This window comes from Aphelocoma coerulescens, chromosome 19 (assembly GCF_041296385.1).
Source record: "Aphelocoma coerulescens isolate FSJ_1873_10779 chromosome 19, UR_Acoe_1.0, whole genome shotgun sequence".
Taxonomy (NCBI): domain Eukaryota; kingdom Metazoa; phylum Chordata; class Aves; order Passeriformes; family Corvidae; genus Aphelocoma; species Aphelocoma coerulescens.
Genome location: NC_091032.1, coordinates 7,031,641 through 7,047,501, shown reverse-complemented (window position 1 = coordinate 7,047,501; position 15,861 = coordinate 7,031,641). Strand labels below are relative to the sequence as shown.

General features: G+C 44.2%; 1 protein-coding gene and 1 long non-coding RNA gene across 3 annotated transcripts in view; one reads left to right on the top strand and one right to left on the bottom strand.

Annotated features, from left to right (window-relative positions):
* Positions 1 to 11,636, bottom strand: part of TAOK1 (TAO kinase 1) — a 63,368-nt gene extending 51,732 nt beyond the window's left edge. The window contains exon 1 of the mRNA XM_069033444.1: positions 11,283 to 11,636. The gene's annotated coding sequence lies outside the window, so the exon portion shown is untranslated. The remainder of the gene's footprint in view (positions 1 to 11,282) is intronic.
* A 554-nt stretch (positions 11,637 to 12,190) lies between these two features.
* Positions 12,191 to 13,796, top strand: LOC138120635 (uncharacterized). 2 transcript variants are annotated; one of them, XR_011155923.1, is made up of 4 exons: positions 12,191 to 12,255; positions 12,698 to 12,802; positions 12,929 to 13,020; positions 13,597 to 13,796. It is a non-coding gene; the product is annotated as an uncharacterized lncRNA (long non-coding RNA). The 2 variants fall into 2 exon arrangements; XR_011155922.1 differs by lacking the exon at positions 12,191 to 12,255 and having other exon boundaries at positions 12,526 to 12,802.
* Positions 13,797 to 15,861: the final 2,065 nt, after the last annotated feature.

Genomic DNA, 15,861 nt, shown 5'->3' with positions numbered 1-15,861 from the left:
TCTTGCTCTCCTTTTCTATTAAGCTAATTCCTGTTGTATAAAGTCAGCTTGAAAGCTCCTTTCAAAGAAAAAGGGGGAGGGAGGAGAGGAAGAATCAGATCTGCTTGTTTTTGCATTTGACATTCAAGTCTCGTCGCCCTGTTTTGTTTTCCTGGAGGACGCGGCGGCGCAGACCTCGCAGAATGATGACATCACACCTACAAAAAAAGCCAAACCCAAACAGGAGGGAAGGAGCTCTCCCTCAAACTAGCTCAGAACAGCAGCTCTGCTTCTGGCTGGTACCTTCTGGACAACTCAAAACTCAGTGGGTCTGGGGGTAACTAAATATTCCTTTCAGACCCCTGGCCCATGTCAGCAGCCCATGAAAACGGGGAAGGTGACAGTCCTTCTCCTTTCCAGGCCAGGCAAAATCAAGTTAAGAGGTGTTTAGCTACTGTTCCCCTCTAGACACCTTGAATACTACACTGTTTTATGCCTGTTTATACATGTTTTATTGTTGGTTAGGAGTTACACAGGAGGGTGGCTTTTACCATGATGAAACAAAGCAAAGTACAGCATGTTTAAGTCGCTCAGTAAATTGGAAGCTGCTCTGTCTGAAATGCTTTATAAAGTTATTCTTCCATATGAAGTAAGAATTCTGAGCAGCATCTTTCCTGCAGAGCAAGGAGCCATGCTGCACCAGGGACACAGGAACTGCTAGGCGTGCACGCATGCAGAGTGCAGCACCTGCACAGGATAAAAACACTCCTCTTGTGGTGAAGAAGTGTTCATACCCTGTATTTACTAAAACTCCAGAAAGGCCCTTGCCAGAACATGTGCACTCACTGCTCCACATCACAAGGAGATCTACCTTCCATGTAATATCTGAACTCAACACATTGACGTGATTGGCAAGCTGAGAAATAACAGGGTTTAAGTGAGAAATACCTGCCAAATCTTGGAAACAAATCTCCATTTAAGCCACCAAACTAGATAGCACACGACCACTCTCCTTGCTTCTAACAATTTATGACTTAATTTTCACAACAACAAAAAAAATCAGGAAAGAAACAAAGAGAATTGCAGAAGTGGAAGTCACTAAATATCCAGTGGTCATATGGTTCCACTTATAGCAACTGAACAGCATAATGGTGACAAAGCATTCGACTGCTTTTGCTGTGATTTTTTGGTAATTGAACATGAAACTAAGAAGACCGCCATATCTACCTTATGTACATCTCTTGTACATAAGTACAAGCTCAATTCAGACAGAACACTAATAATTCCTCAAAGCAGCAAAACAAACCTAGCCTTGCTATTAACTTAGGGACAGTGCTCCAACAGGAACATCAGCTAACCAGGGTTTATTCTCAGATTCTGTCCAGAAAAATATTTTTTAAATATGCCCTCATAGAGGACTGTCATGCCTCCCCTGAATTCAAAAGTCTTGTTATTACTATTCATTAAATACTAGGAAAAGGTTCTTCATCCAGAGGGTGTTCGGGCACTGGAACAAGCTCCCCAGGGAAGCAGTCACAGGCTGAGTGTTCAAGAAGTATTCAGACAATGATGTCAGGCACATGGTGGGATTCTTGAGGCCACAGGAGTCGGACTTTGATGATCCTTGTGGGTCTCTTTCAACTCAGAATATTCTGTGATCATCTACCTTGAGAAATCCTCTCATAACAATGGCTGGTTTCAGATCAAATGCAATTACAGATTTCTGTAAAGCAGCTGATCTTTTCTATAGAATTTGACTTTCAACAGTAAAACAGTAAGTGCATTCCAGTGTCTATCTAAAGATCTCAATCTCCTGCCCCAGTGATTAAAAGGAAGGAAAATGAGACAAGCAACTGCCAGTAAGGAAGCATCAAAAGCAGGTGGTTACTCCAATCCAAGAAGGAATTCTGCTTCTAAGTTTGAAGTCTGAGCTCTGTTGTCTTGGATGGGCCCAACGGAGCGTGCCGAGTCCTGCTGCGTTGACTCTGGAGACCAGTCAGGACAGTCGGACAATGACCATCTCTGTAATTTTCTGTTTACATATTTACAGAATGTATTTAAGTGGTGAGACTGTATGTGTCATGTCCTTAGAAATGCTAATCACAGGCATGAAATCACATACAGAAAACCCCTAAATCAGCAGGTGCTTGGTGCCTCCAAACCAGAAAATAAGCAGACAAGTAGAATCACAACTCACACCATCCTCTCCTTCCACTCATGCTCCTCCGTATCATCCTTGTTTCCCCAACACCTATGTAAATAGGTAGGTAGATTTTGCAACAGGCATGATAAACAGGTACGAACTACTTCAAACCAGCACAGGTAACATTCATTTCGAAGCTGAAAGCAGCTTTTGGAGAAAGCTTGCTAAATTTCACACTCCACATGTCTGTGGCAACACGAAAAAAAACCCCTCAGAAAAAACAAGGTCCCAAAATATCGAGCACTTTCACACAGGTACTCAAATTTCAAGGTTTTAGTGCTTTTTGGGGGTTATTCTAGTTTAAAAGAATGCCTGAAGCAACAAAATTCTGTTTTATTATTTTCAGGTAAGCCTCAGCTATTTTTCTGCACAGATATGCCTTAAATTAATCCCCACACTGCACACCTCTCTGCAGAGACAGGTACAGTAGAATCTAGAACAGATTAAAGTTACTGGTGATGAGCTGAGCAGTGGCTCACTTTGCAATGCTTGTGGCTTCCAACAGGCACAGGGGCTGGAAGCTCCTCTTCCTTCCCAGGGCATCAGGTGAGAACCCTTTCAGCTTTTTTACAGCAGTGTGCATTTGCATTACACAATAACTAGATCGTGAAGAAAAGGTGAGATTCAGCTGTGGCAGAAGACTGCACAAACAGGGTGAAAAGATACACTCTGCCTCCACAGATCTCCATAAAAATGTCCAGACAATACCCAAGTCTTGCAATTTTATGTGCACATGAGTATTTTTTACTTAGATGGGCAGTCCCCAGTTATCCCTGTGCGTGCTGACTCCAAAAATGAAAAAGCTTTGTTTGTTTTTCATCAAGTTCGGGGACTGATTTACAATGCATTAAAAGCCCTTTTCAGATTTATGTAAAGATAAAAATCAGCAAAAAGTCACATTATAGTAACAAAGAATATTAAAAATTCCAAGATCTAGGCAGTTCATTCATGACCAGCATTAAACTGCCATTATGGTAAGAAAAAATCTACATAGTGCTCCTATGATGAAACAAGAAACCCCATCCCTTGCATTTTCAGCAGGTCAAGCAGACCTTCAGAGGGAGATCTGTGACACTGGTGCTGCTGAACTTTGAGGTCTGTGTTGCTCCACTATACCCCACAGGCAAAGCAGCATCTCCTACACTTCTGCTTCCACCTTACAACCTGGGAGGTGCTGATGCTAACTGAGGACCCCATCACCAGCCATGCTCAGTAAATCACTCACTTCTCCACCTGTATTTCAGTATCCCCACCTTATAAATGTGGAAAATAAACATGCATTTATCATCCACTTGAAATACCTTGAGATTTGTGGATGAAATTCAGAGCAGGGAATTACTACTATTATCCTGCCAATTCAAAGAAAAGTATAAAACCATCACACATATAAGATATTATTTCTTTGTTACAGCTTAAATTTCTATTTGTATATTAATATTTCATTTCTCATATTAATATTAATTATAACTATTTCTGTTTAAACATAAAATATTTGTAAATCTACAAAAAAAAATTGTTATTATATCAATTTGCAGTCTCTAGAGTAATTCATTTTCAGTATCAGAGATTCCCACAGCAATGGGAAGACTATTCAGATGAGGATCACACACCCTGGTGCTGGACCAGCCACTGTGGAAAAACTCCAGAGCCCTATGAGATGATCCACCTGCACAGTGGCCCACAATTACCAACTCCTGTAACAAGGGATAACATAAGAGACTTAAAATAATGTGCTAATTAGTATTTTCAAGAGATAAGGGCCATTCAAGAAAAAGCACTAAAATACGTGGGAAGATTTAGGGGGCTTTTCCAAAATATTTTTTAAAACTGGGCATCAAAAATTCACTGTCGAATTTTTTATTCAATAAACTAGCAAATAATTCTTTAAGTGTTCTTTATGTCTTTGTGACTAATTATGAGCTAGTGAAGGTAAATCATGTACTCTATAAGTAAACTATTTTCACGTTAGTCTAGTATTCAAAGCACTCTGCTTGTTGTTGTCAAATCAGGAACAAATCTTTTGCCCAGTCTTGTTTTTGCAAATAAATTTACATCATCAGTATTGCAGTGAAATTAAAGCAATGGTGAGGATGAAGACTTCCTTCTTCCAAAACATTTTATTTTGGATAAAAAGTCCATGTATACAGACCTCTTCTTAAGTACAGATAATCTTAGTGTTTGGGTCCCTGTGCTCTGTCCTCCCAGTCAGCAACAGAAATGTTGAATTCTCTGGTCAGCTCAGGACATCTGTGTAGGTTGATCTGGTAAGAATGTGGTCAGCTACTGAGCTAGCAGCTGACAGCAACACCTTCTGAGAGCTGGAGAAGGAAATATCTCCAGTGATTGTCATGCAATCACCTAAATTCAGCCCAAGCATCCTCACTGAGCCCTCTTCTCCCACCTCCATGGGCACTCCAGCTTGTACAAATCTGGCCACTTGAGGTGGCTTTTGGAAGGGAGATGCTCTAGGATTTCTTTGCCCACACATTGTGCCAAATGAAGGGAAAAATAACCTTCCATCACTCACAAAAGACAGATGATCAGCATTCAGATGGGTTCGCCTGCATTCTTGCTGCAAAACGGGCAGGTCCCAGCAAGAATTAACAGGAGGTTCTACCACACACCTCCAGCCAGAGACTAACCTAGTTTTAAACACTTCAAAGCATGTGTTAGAGGGGGGTTTGTGTGGAAAGGGAAGAAGGAGAATTAAGCCAAAAACACAGGTAAGAGTTCAAGGTTTGCCTATACGGCAATTAACCCATAATAAAAATGGAGCTTGGCATTCTTTGCAAGGCACTGCCTCTGAAATGTATCATTATTTCCTTCCCAACTCTGACATGCACTTCTAGGAGACAGCAGGATTTTTTGTCAAGGCCAAGGTTACCCTCTTTTTTAACTAAGGTTGCAAGCCTTCATAAAAACCCCAATCTAAGAGCCTGGCTGCATACTCAGATGTACCAAGCAAGTAAAAAGTGGGGTTCATACCAGTTCAGCTGATGCCAGGGAAAATCATATCACTGCACCTTAGTCCTTATGGGTGGGAAAACCACATTACTGCAGTTAGTCCAGTACATAACTCTCAAGACAAGACTTCGATATGCAAACACTAATATAAAAAGCCCAAGGAGATATGAAGGTGGTAGATTTAGAGGCAGAAGATCATGTGCTGTGCACAGACCCTGTGTTCTGTTTGACCCTCAAAGAGGGAGGCATCTTACCTAGGGGTACAGAGCCAAATCATACCAAAATAGATTTGAAACCCAGGGTTTAACTAGTTTGCTATCTAGGCCAGGAAACAGTTCTGGAACACATTTAACACAGTTTAATCGCATCAAATCACGGCTGGCCCAGAACTGATTTTAACAACTGTCAACTGCTCCTTGGAACAGGCAAAGCCAAAAAGAAGATCACAGCACACAGTTTACAAAGAGCATGGAGACAACCCAAACATCCAGAGCAGCAGCAGCAAAGCAAGGCACAGTCAAATCCCATGATCTTTATTCAGATTGGGTTACAAGGAAGTGGGAACTGGGAGGAGTTAATGTTAGTGACAACTGCAAGCCAGAATTAAGGGAGAAACATGTTGCACTGCCACCAGGACACAGCTTGAGAAATCCTAGTAACTGATGGAGAAAGTCAGTGCACTACTTACTGGATACCCGTGGCCTATTTGAGAAACAGCACTATCAAAAATAACCTCTCCTCTCATGTCGGCTGGGGAGGGAGGGACAGTCACCAATTAAAAGGGGACTGAGGTGGGAAATGAGAACTGCATATTAAGAATGGTTAAGGAGGAAAAAATAACAAACATGTGCAGTAGCACATGAGATTCTTTCCAAGAAATCTCAGTACAACATTTCTCTGGGCATGGGCTCATGGGTCTGTTATTGCCCTTGAGCAGTGGAATGTCAGGGAAGATTGCTGGGTGCTTGGAAAACAGACTGAACACATGGATGAGGAGCAAGCCAAAAGTGTTACAAGAAATGGTCCCTACCCTTTCAACATACTTGTACTAGCGTATTCCACTTCCCCATGCTCCCTGATCCCAAAGCTTTCCAGAGGTTAGAAATCAGCCAGACCAGAGTGAACTGAAGTTGAACCAGCAACACAAAGGGAAGAACTGATCCTAAGGACCTAACCCCTCAAAATCTGTGTCTAGTGGTGCTCAACAAATGGCTGAAGGCTAAAGGGAAGAAAAAGAAGTTTTAAAGTTTAGATGAACTAAGTGAAAGGCTGAAAGTAACTTTATTCACATTTTAAGAATTCAAGTGTAATACATATTGGCTTTTGGTCTAAAGCTACAAGCAAAAATCTCTGAGATTAACAGTAAACATCAAAATTTTCAAATATGGATTGACAAAGCTGACATGCAATAAAAGCTTCCAACAAAACTCACAGGCACTGTTCCCCCACATTCTGATAAGAGGCTGCCCTGTAAACACACTGCACTCAATAAGCATAAGAGAAAACTGTTCTTATAAAATTACATCTCACTCTAAAGAAAATATTTGCATGGCTGTAGCCAGGAGTGTAATAAGGGTCACTGGAAGATCACAGGCACAGAAAACTGAAGATCCTGCCAGTTTTCGAGTTTTGTGACTTTTACTTTTTTCCCTCAAGATCTAACTTTTCCCCCAAACAAAACATTTCCATCCTTTTCCATCCTAAGGACAATACTCAATATGTAAATCTCATGCTGTCACCCCATCCTGACCTCTAAAGAAAAATCAAAACTGTTTCTAGCCAAGCAATACAGCAGGCAAAACTTCGAGCTACTGTCCAGTTGTATTAAGAAGCCCTTATCACTCTAACTCATGTTGGACTGTCCTCACCTATCCCTAAGAGAAAGAAAACTTCACCTCCAAGCTGTAGGTGTGTAACTAATGCTGCAGATCTGTCCTCAGCAAGCTCTGATTAAACTGGAGAAACTTCTCTGTTTAGACAAAACTTAGTGCTGCTTTGGCAATTTCATGCTGTGTTTACAGTGGCTACCTTGCCTTTTCTTCTGGCAAAGAAACAAAGATTTAGCAGAATGTGAAAAAAAAAGAAAAGTCAAGAGTAATAATGCACTGATTTCTGACCAAGTATTAGAAGTTCCTAATAGCTTCCCTTTCATAATTAAAAAAACACTGTCATTTCAGTCATCACCAAATATTTGTTCAAAAATTGCTTTAAAAACCACGTTTGGAGCCCCCACTGTGCTGGCTAATGTCCATTGTGTTTCTAAGGGCCTTCAGAAAGTATTCCCTCCTCCATGTTCTGTACTGTAAATGAGCTCAGATCACCAAGCTGACACTTAGACAGGGAGGAAGGAGTAATGTATAAAAGCCAACTCTGCTTTTAAACAGCTCTCTATCTTTTCCTACTATTTTCTGCACACTTCTTCCCCTCAGACACTTTGCATTTCACCTCTGATTTCATATTTTTATATTTTCTATTTTTTCACAGGAAGGACTCTTCCTCTGGAACTTCACATGAGGGGATTAGTGATTTTCTGACCCTTTGTCCATTGAATTTTTTTCAGTCTCTTCTCCACAGAGAAATCAATGTATGATCAGCAATGCCTCAGCATGTTAAAGGACAATAAAAACAAAGAATCCTGAAACCTAACCACTACAGATTTGGCAAAAACTGCCACCAGCCACCTCTGTCTCTAAACCTCATCGCTGGCTGTGGTGGTGCAGCCCAGTCCCTGGGGTTGTCTCTAACCTCACCTCACTATGCACTGAACCATTTCAGATCACCAAGCTGACACAAAACTGTATTTTTCCTTAGGTTAGCTTTCTGCTGGTGCAGGATCAAAGACCAGAGCCACTGGAATGACACACATGGAGAAGCAGGTGGAGGACAGGACTGCACACCTCAGTCAACTTCCAGCATCAAGGGAAATCACCAGAGAGCACCAGGCTGCACACACCAGGGCTTCATCCTGCACCTCGTCCATCCAGAACGAGCATTTTGTGCAGAAGAGTAGGACACATTCACTATTATAAAAGAAAGAATGCATGTGGGTCTCAGAAGGTATTAAATCATCCTGCTCTGTGCTGATACAGGCAAGCTTGTCCCAAGCATGGTTAAACAGAGGAGGACATGTGTCAGCCGTAACTGAAACCCTGCTGTCAGACCCAGGAAACTTTCCAATTCAGACATGATTCTATCCCAGGGTTGAAGTTCAGCTCTTCTCTTTGTCCAGGTTCACAAGAGGAAATAAAAGTAAAATCCTTGACACTACACAGCATACCTGAACAGGAAAAATGTAATGGCCACCCAGCACCACTGCCATTCAGAAGACAAGAGCCCGGCTCACCCCTGGTAACACCAAAGATTTTTATAATTTCTAGTATACACTTCAACCTAACAGTATGTTGTTTACATGACTTAGATGTGAACAGGAACACAACAGAAAATGCTTCTAAGATAGGATCTTACTGATTATGAGAGTGTTCTCCAAAATACACTGAGAATGGAATAAGACAAGTGGTATTTACCACTGCTTCCTCACCACTTCTGGATCACAAAGAGAGCCAGAGCAACCCTAATTATTTCCTTACTTGACGAAATACCTATACCGTCAAAAAACTTCTATGAGGCTTATTTTGCAAATGACCTTACTCCCTAGTAAGTTAGATCAGAAGCATATCCTTGCAGAAGTGACAGACATGAGAGACAACAGCAGCAGTACATCTAATCTGTCTTTGCTAGAAAGAGAATTGCACCTGAAAACCAAGTACCTGGAAACCACCTAATGTTCTGTTGAGTATGCAAGGGTCATGTCAAAGTGGAACTCACAACTGCAGAGTCAGCTACCTACAACATCTTTAAAACAAATCTCTGAAATTGCTGCCATATCTATTGTTCTCTACAAAACATCCTCATTACAGGAAATCCACTACTAGGATACATCTGAAGATGTAATTATTAGTGTGATATTTGCTTCTCTTCTAATGAATCTCACCAAGCATAAAACCTAAGACTGTCTTACAACTCATTAAAAACTTGTTATTCTGGAGACAAAAGCTGGTGAATAGAGCTAGAGATGAAAACTGCAGAATCGGAAATGTTATTTAGCTGGAAGTAAACATTTAAAGTTCTTCAGTTTAGCTTACTCTGGAATTTAACAGCAGGACATAGATAACTTTTTCAAGTAGTCTAACTTGAGGCCTAAGCCACCTTATCTGTACAAAATTTTAATGCCAACATCTGGTCCTGTACAGGCAATACTTAATTCAGTCTAGTTAAAAAGAAAAGTAACATCAAACTATCCAAAGAGTTTTTACTTCAGGCAGTTATGTTTCAGCAGGATTAAATTTAAAATTAAGCTGTTCTACCACAATCACCTTCTCTTCAGTTAACAGAGGAGAAAAACATTCTCTCAAGTTCAAAGGACAAATTAAGGTTCAAGTTTATCAATGTATTTCAGTCTACAGATAAAAGGAAGAAGAGTCCTAAAAATGGCAAACATACCAGTCAGAACTAGGCCAATGTTGTGGAGAATCTAATATGAAGGCTCAAACCAATCGTTGATTAGGTTTGCCCTTGGACATAAGTAGCAATAACTATGACACACTAACTATGAGGAAGCACAAAGGCAAGGAAAATGTAGGCTCAAAGTAGGCTCCAGAAAAACATACCCAAAAGGGTATTTATTGCAACAGAAGTTGTTATTCTGTAATCCTGAAATATGAAAACAAACCTTCCCTAGTGTCAAAATGTATCAGTTCTCCACGGTTCTCACTATTATGTGCTATCTACTAAAGCTTCTTTTCAGACACTGAAGATCTGAACTATATTGTTCAATTTTATATACATATTTATATAGGGTGGTATTTTTGAAACGTTTCATCTGAAGCATTCCAAGCTGATAACCTTTATCCAAATACATAAAACAAGAGCCATGTCAAACACACTATAAATAGCATTAATAGTAAGGAATCAATAACATCCAAACCTTTAGGTAACATCTTATTAATCCGCCCTTGGCATGCATGGGCCCACTGCTGTAAGGGCTCTCAAAAAGCAATAGTCAAAGGTGAAGGACACAATTTGTTCAACTAGTTAATGCAACTGCTATTTAACCAACACAGCCACTAAAATGCCACCTAATGAAATACTCCCTACCATGATAACCAGCAGAGACAAGCACGATAAACATGAAACGTTTCTCTAAGAAAATATATTAAAAGTCCTCAGGGCTGTTACCGATCTGTCATAATTTTTTTCCGAAGGCATGTAAAGATCTACATTTGACAACAACCATTTTAATCTCTGGTTCTCCCCCCTCCCCCCCCATTTCTTGTACCGCGCCCAACACAATGGTACAACTGCATCTCCCAGGTATCGCCGTGATATTTATTTCTGCTTTCACAGTGACAAAGGTGAACTCTGATGCTCCAAAGATGCTTGCAGCAAAGCGGGGTGAGAGATATTTCTAACGACATACCCACACGCGGGTTACAGAAATCCAGCCTCCATGAGATGTTTTAATCTGACAAATTAAAATGGTTGGGAAACGCTATTTGGGTAACGGAATCGGCCGCCACATGCATTGCTGAGGGGGGAGCAATAAAAGGTCTTTAAAATAGGTCACTTTCAGCCAAATCCCACACCAGCACCGAACAAAATGGTATATACACTGAAAACTCACTGCCTGGGGAGGAGCGACAGGCAGGGAGGAAAAAAAAAAAAATAAAAGGGTGAAAAAAATAAAAGGGCAGAAATCCCAGCGGGTCTCCGAGGGACCCCCGACCTCCCCGGGGGTCGGGGCTCGGCCGGCGAAGCCCCCGGGGGAGCCGCAGACAAAAAGGGCCGCGGCGCTGGGCACGCCTGGCCGCGGGGCCGGCCCCGGCCCCAGCCCTGGGCCTCCGGCGGCCCCTGACAGCGGGGAACACCCCTCCGCCCGCGGCCGCCCCTCCGCGGGAAGCGCCATTTCGCCGCCCGCTCCCCCGCCGGTGCTCGGCGGCGGCGGCCCCGACCCTGCGGCACTGCCGCAGAGCGCGGCGGGGGAGGCGCCGGCCCCACCGGGCCGCCCCCCCCACCCACCTCCTCCCTCACCCTCCCGGGGCCGCCCCGGCCGAGCCCCCCGCCGCGCTGCCCGCCTTACCCTCCGCCGCAGCCGGGCTGGGAGCGCCGGTCGGCCCCCCGCGGAGGAGGAGGAGGAGGAGGAGGAGGAGGAGAAGGAGGAGGAGGAGGAGCGGGGCAAGGGGCGGCGGCCCCGCGGGGGGAGGCGCCCCCGGAGGGGCGTCGGGCCCGGCCCCCGCGGGTGCCCGGGCGCGGCGGGCACAAAGGCGGCGGGGCACGGCACCTAAGATGGCAGGGCGGGCGCGGCGGAGCGCTCAGCCGCCGCCACCGCCACCACCACCGCCGCTGCCTGGGCCCCGCTCGCCGAGCCGCTGCCAGGCCGCGCCGCGGAGGCACGGCGTGCGGGAGGGCGGGCGGCGCCGGCCGTGCCGCCGCGGCGGAGCGGGTCCGTGTGCCGGGCCGCGATCGCTGCCGCCGCCCCGCCGCCGCCTCCCCTCAGCGCCGCCCGAGCTCCGGCTGCGCCGCCGCCGCCGCTCCGCGCTGCCCGCAGCCAGCGGCCCCCGCCCGCCCCTCTCGCGAGACTTCGCCGCCCTCTCCCTCCCCCCCCCACCACCGCGGCCGGCGGGAGGGGCTGGGGGCGGCGGGGGGAGCAGGGGCGGGGCCGGGAGGGGGCGGTGGAGGGGCAGTTGTGGCGCGGGCGGGGCTGCGTGGGGAGGGGTCGTGGGTGTGAGGGGCTCTCTGGGGAGGGAGTGCTGGTGTGAGGGGCTCTGTGGGGAGAGGTCGTTGGTCCGGGGGGGGGGGCTCTTGTGAGGAGGGGGCGGCCGGCTGTGAGGGGTTGTGTGAGGGGGAGCCCTCGGTGTGAGGGGCTCTTGGGGAGGGCTCGTTGGTGTGAGGAAAGAGTGACCATCTGTAAGGGGTTGTGTGGGGAGGGGTTTTGGTGTGAGAGGCAGGTTGAGGGGACAGGTGAGGGGTAATTAGGGTGAGTGGTTGGTGAGGGAGAGGAGAATACGAAAGAGGTGGCACGTGGGGTTGCTGAGGGGAGTTTGGGAAGGAAGGTTTGTGGAAGCCCTGTGTGGGGACACTGAGGGAGGAGAGGTGCCTGAGAGAGAAAATGGTGGGAGGCTGCTGCTGAGGCTATTTGAGCTCAGCCAGGGCTTGTGGGGGGCAGCAGGCCTGAGGGGGAATGAGAACGCTTGAGTAGAGGTGTGGGGGAGCAGAGAGACGGGGAGCTAAGTATTGGGGTACACATGGGGCCTGGACATGGATAGGGAGATGAGGTGTAGGGGAGAGGCCTGGCAGGGGTGGAAAATTTTGGGGGGCAGAGGACAGTGGGTTTGGGGCAGGCTGGCTGGGGTGAGGACATGGAGCCAAGTGGAGCTGCCTCTCTGGCCAGGAGCAGCTGAGCTGCAGGTGGTGGCAATCCCAGGAGGTAGTAGGTGACTGCTCTAGTGCAAATGCCCTCACCAAATGGGTGCATTTCAACCTGCCCTTGGCCAGGCTGTATCTAGGTTGTGGCCAGAAGAGGAAAAAAAAAATCGGATGGACTGAGCACGTGGTCTCCTAAACTGTACTCTTGGCTTTCAGTGGTGGGTGTTGAACTTGGTAGGTTATTGAGCCTTTGTGTGCTTTGGTATCTCCATCTACAAAGCAGAGATAACAGTTGGCTTCATGCAGGGATTAATTATCGCATCTTGTAGTCACGTATTTGTTTATTTGTTTTTACTATAGATTACAGCTGGAGGAATTCTAAACAGTCCACTTCTCCTTGTCATGGTGTTTGAGTGCATTGTGCTCCTGTCTGAACAGAGGAAATCACTGAGGTCAGTCTCCCTTGTGTTTATAGTTGCTTTCCCTTTCAGAGGTGTGGGGGCAAGGAATCATCAAAATAACAATTTGTACTGACATCCTGGTAATAAATGAATAGAAGCAGTTACATAAGACACAAAGTTTGTCAAAGGTGTGTTTGTAGGGGTGGCTTCCGCTTTTGACTTCAGAATTACGTTGAATGGACAGCGTGCTTTGTTATAAAGTACCCTGCAAATATTCAATTTTGAGATATTCCCAGCATGAAATAATACAATTCTGTAAATCCAGTATTAGTGCTACTGCTGAAATAAAACAGGAGAAACAAACTTCCTTCCTATTTTCTACAAAATCTAAGATACTTTGTATCATAAGAAAGCTTTGCATCCAGCAGGTGTTGAGGTGATGCTGGATATGATTTAGGTAAATTTTGCATTTACCTTTAGACAAGCAGAGCTACTGGGGACTGTTTAACCTGGGATGGGGGGGACACCTGAGAAAAGTTGTTGGCCATAACAATTGTGGACCACATCTAGAGTTTTGTGAACTTGTCACAAAGTGGTTTGATACTTTGCCTTTTCAAATCCCAACAGGAAAAATGAGACAAATGTGGATCACTTCAAACATATGTTGTTGTGGGTATTGGGAGAGGCAAACTAAAGGTTTATCTGATTATCTCAACCTTGAAGTTGGCAGCTATGACAGGAAACTTGGTTTCATTCATCTGCCAAAGATATTTGTAGTGTATCATTTGACAAGTTAAAAGGCATTTTTGTAATGACACAAAAATAAAACCATCCGCTTTCTGAAACTACAGTTTTTGTCTTCTGAAATAATATGGGAGACATGCTTCTGGGGAAATTAAGGGCGTGCTCGAAAGGTAAACATTTGTATTTTCAAATGTTAGAAGAATGGTGTTTAATGTGAATCTGCTCAGCGTGGCCTATTGATATTAATTTGGTTTCATACTTGTTCTGTTGAATTAGTGTGTATCATTTGCTTTTGGAGATGGGAGAACAAAATGGAGCAGTAAGAGAGAGTGATCTGCCCACGGGGTCAAAAGGTAGAATTGAGAATCAGGTTCTTCTGAATCTTGATCTTGTACTTCTTCCTGCAGACAAATTGCCTGTAAAGCTCATGAATTATGAGAGTTAGCGAGGTCCATGGAGCTAACCCAGCAAATGCCAGTGGAGAGTCTGGGCCTCAGCTCTTTGTGTTACACACATGCAAGATAATGAGAGCTCTAGGTAAAAATCCTTAGAGTCTCTAACAGTGGCTGCAGAAAAACGTGAATAATGCTTTACCATTAACTAACAAGTATTTTACTTGAAATGCTAGATCTGCATTTGATATGTATTCAGTGACTGCTTCAAAAATATACCATATAGCCTGTGAACAGACTGTTTAGAAAAAGTCCACTGAAATTCTGAAGGAACAGCCAGTATGAAAATTATGTTTATTGTTGCCAGCTGAACTAAACAGCACATTTAGCTTTCCTAGTTCATCTCATTAGGCGTGTTCTTGCTGCCTTCTCAAAAACCATAGACGGCATCTAGAAAGTTAGTTCAGCTTCATTTGCTAATTTCCTGATGCAAATTTAGTCCATTTAAAGAAGAACTAAACAGGTTTATGTACGTCTGCATCTGGGATTTGCACCAGTCTATCTGTCAGATAGCTATACCCATAGTTAATTCCGTCTGAAGGAGGTGCCAGAACATCAATAAATAAATATTACAAATTGCCTAGCGGTTCAGCTGACAGGCAGAACTAGTTTCAACACATTGCTCCCAATGTGCTGCTGCAGAGTTGGTCCTGGAGTGGACCCATATGACACTCCAGCATGGACAGGACCTTTAGGAGCATGCACCAGCACTCCATGATATTGTAGGAGAGAAAGTAGAGAACAATACTATGTCCAACGGAAACTGTGGCAAGCATTTATTCAAGGCACGTTGTAGTTACTCAAGCTGGGAGTTTGGCCAGGACATTGGGGTTAACACCCCTAGTCCTTTAGAGGTGTCATAGTTTATTTTTTTTTAATGACTTTAAGTGATGAGAGGCTTGGCTTTCTGTCTCAGCAGAATGACACCAGTTCAAGCAGTGTAAACTTCTTACGGCAACATGAAGGTGCTGGTTCAGAACTAACTCGGAGCAGTGATGGGGCCTAGTACAGTAATCATTGCTTTATAAACACTTGGAGTAGATAAGAAAGATAAGAGTGTGATTAGGGCACAGTTTCAGCTGCTGTAATTACAGCCGTGCCTTCCTCAGCCTTCAGTCCACATGCTGCTTGAATCTGGCCATTTTTAAGAAAATAATTGTAAATTTTAGGAGAAATCATAGAACTTGAAGCAGAGAAATTTGGTTATTAATTATATAGTAGTTGTCAACAGCAGTTATCAATGCTTTTTCTTAGGAAATTTGTCATCATACAAGCAGGGTATAATTTAGCCAAGTTAATTCTTTCATGCCATTGAGATTTTTTAGAAAGTGTTCTTTGTATGTATGATGTACCAATTTAGAAACTAACTTTCTGCTTGCAGAGAAGATAAGCACTTGTGTGTTTTAGTGAGTGACCAGTTGTGCAATGCACAAGTGAGGAACTGTTTTGATTTTACTAGCACACGAAACCTGCCATCATTCCTATAGTGCAGTTTGGGCCATTATTATGGGTTATGAGGTTATACAGGAAAAACATGTTCTAGAGAAAGGCTGGTCAAAATAAACGAGGTAGAGTCTTCCAGATTACAGCAATCTGGTTTTGTATCAGTGATGTAAATGCTTGGGTACATCCACTGGGATGAAGATGCCGTGTCAGACAGTGTCCCTCTGACAGTTCATGTTGTAAGGACAAAAAT